Below are 2,806 nucleotides of genomic sequence, written 5' to 3'. Positions count from 1 at the left end.
TGTGTGTGTGAGAGAGTGAGACACACGTGTGTGCAGGTGGACAGGTGTGTGTGCGTTACCGTTGCTGGAATTCCCCGACCTGATTCCACAGCAACTGGGTTCTTAACCACGACAGCATTTACTTCCCTTAATAACTGTTGCTGAATGTTTTTTTAATTTGAATAACAAAAATTATATCCTTATCTTGATATCAAATACTGTAGATAAGCTCATTTTATTAAGGCAGTTTCTTCACAATAGACACCTACATGGTTAAAAGTCTCTGTCCACTGAAATGTGTGAAATGGCCGTCGATGTGCAGAATGTGTAAAATCTGAGTGTAACATTTTTTTGATATTACTGTGACATATTTTCTTGTTGTTATGAAATGCGAAATGATTCAGTTTTAAAAGGAAACTTTTATCAGGGATGCGCAATTCATCGAATTTTGATCGGGGATCCAAACAATCACGAAAACAATGCAATCAAGGAAAATGATTATTTTGCACATTATGTTTTGCAGGTAAACCCTTATTTTGTCTCTCTTGTTCTGAAGGGGAATTCAAAACATTCAAACTGGGAAATGTATAAGGGGAAATTTCACAGTTGAAGGGGTTTTCACTGTTGATTTGTTTAACTGTTTTTATTGATTTTTAAGTTCAATAAATGCAACATCTATCCAAAAGTCTTTCTAATAAATTGGGAAATCTCTGTGTGTATGTGTGTGTGTGTGTGTGTGTGTATGTCTGTCTTTGAAATATCTCATGAACCGTTCATCCGATCTACTCCATACTTGGTTTCCTCGGTACCCAATGAACTCGGGGTTTGGATTTTGGAGCAGTCTGGACAGCGTTGGATATTGGATATTAATAAACTGTGAATTAAAGTAAACGACCGAACGATAAAAGTTGAGGAGAAAATGTTAAGAAACAAAAGCGCTGCCGTAACGCTGGCTCTTCCGCGTTTACCCTTCACAATAAAAGCCCATTCTTAAATTCACTCAGAGCATTTTGCTAAGAGGAAACTAAATAAAAAGGCAATTCTATCCTTCACAACATGTCTGGGATTACTCCACATTTTAATAGTGACATTTTGTCCGTAAATTCTGAAACTGCAACCTTCTCTGTCAGGTAGATGTAGTAGTACAATGTTTCTCTGAATTAGAAGAACACAGTAAGTCAGTAGTGGGCTATACAGTGTGGTTGTATATTGAGTGCTTTGGGGTCCTTCTGTACGTAATTTTGGGGTACAATGGTTTTGAAGAAAGCTACAAGCGGCACTAGCACAGGCCAAGCAATCGGCCCATTCCAAACAGGCCCATTTTGAACGGGCACTGTACCAGTTATGTTAAAAACAGAAAAAGTGAATGCCTTGAGAGAAGATATTCTATCCTACATCGACTAGAAGAATGTACAATGACTGGTTAACACGGTTTGATTATGTCTCTCTGGTATTTAAGAGATGTTGGGCAGGATAAACAAGAAATATTCGTATGACGGCGCAAATTAATAATAGCTCCATGTAGGTGTTAGTGTGTCAGGGGTCCTGGTATCATTTTATTTTCACACCTGTGTATCAAGATATGACAATGTATGTCAAAATGACTGCTGTGGAAAGGCCCATACTCTCTAAAAGTAGTTTCTATTTCAGTGTTTTCTGTGAAAAAAAAACAGAAAAGGAATTGTGCAGATTATTATTTTTAACAGTTGACAGTGAAGTCATAGCTCTAAACTAACATTACACCTTACTTTAGATGAAATCCATTCCTAAACCATGGTCACACTCGCAACAGGCTGCAAATTTTCACGTCTGTTGTTTTAGATATTACACCACTGAGCTGCAACACAAAGCATCCTTTTAGGCTTTAAAGTCTATTTTTTTCCACCTTCTCATGCGACTATGTTATGGTGTTATGAGATTTGAGCAGTGTGAAAACTCTTCCGAATGCACAGCAGTACTTCAGCAGAACAGATCCAGTTTCCGGTTGATGAGTGTAGATGTATCGAAAAGGTGTAATTTGTGACCCTAAGGCTACATCCACACTACGTTTTCATTTTTAAGCGGCGTTTTGAGACAGAGACAATCTCCGTCCACACAAGAGTTTTAGCTCCAGCAGCAGAACTAGTCTCCGTCCATATTAACACGTCAGACAACGCATATCACACGGCCATTCACACACACTGAGCAAGTGCGTGTCGGTGTGAACAGGAAGCAGATTGTCTGACGTTGACGTTGAAAACTCTGCGATTGAAAATCATGGATGTAGTGAATGATGAAGTTGAAAATACAGAAAATACTTTGTGATAACAACAGTGGTGAAAAGTAAGAGCAGGGATTTATCAGCTTGGAGCGAGGACGAGGTGGAACGGTTACTGAAAGGTCTGTAAGCTACCTAATCGATAAGACTGACTGACATGCGTCGTCGTTTCCAAAAATGTCTCCGTCTAGACTACAAAGCAACCCTGGAGTTTTCAAACCAAAATGGGGGCAGCAGTGTTTCAAAATATCTCCGTTTTAGGGACTCCGGACGCCGGATTAGTGTGGGTGCGAGGGTAAACGTAGCAAAAGATATATATATATATATATATATATATATATATATTTTTTTTGCGACATTACATCACAAACATAGTGCCACTGCCTTGCCATTAAGAATTAAATAAAAAGAGGAGAATTAGAGGATAGGAGGTGGACCGACCTACAGCGATAAAGTAAACAAGACCTTTGACAGACATTTTCCAGATCCACCAGCGGGGACTCGTTGCATTAGATGACAGAGTTTTGTAGTCACACGGTATAATTCACAGTAACACCTTATATGCGAGCC

The sequence above is a fragment of the Perca fluviatilis genome, chromosome 12 (assembly GCF_010015445.1).
Source record: "Perca fluviatilis chromosome 12, GENO_Pfluv_1.0, whole genome shotgun sequence".
In the NCBI taxonomy this organism is placed as follows: domain Eukaryota; kingdom Metazoa; phylum Chordata; class Actinopteri; order Perciformes; family Percidae; genus Perca; species Perca fluviatilis.
Note: the sequence above shows the minus strand (reverse complement) of the source record.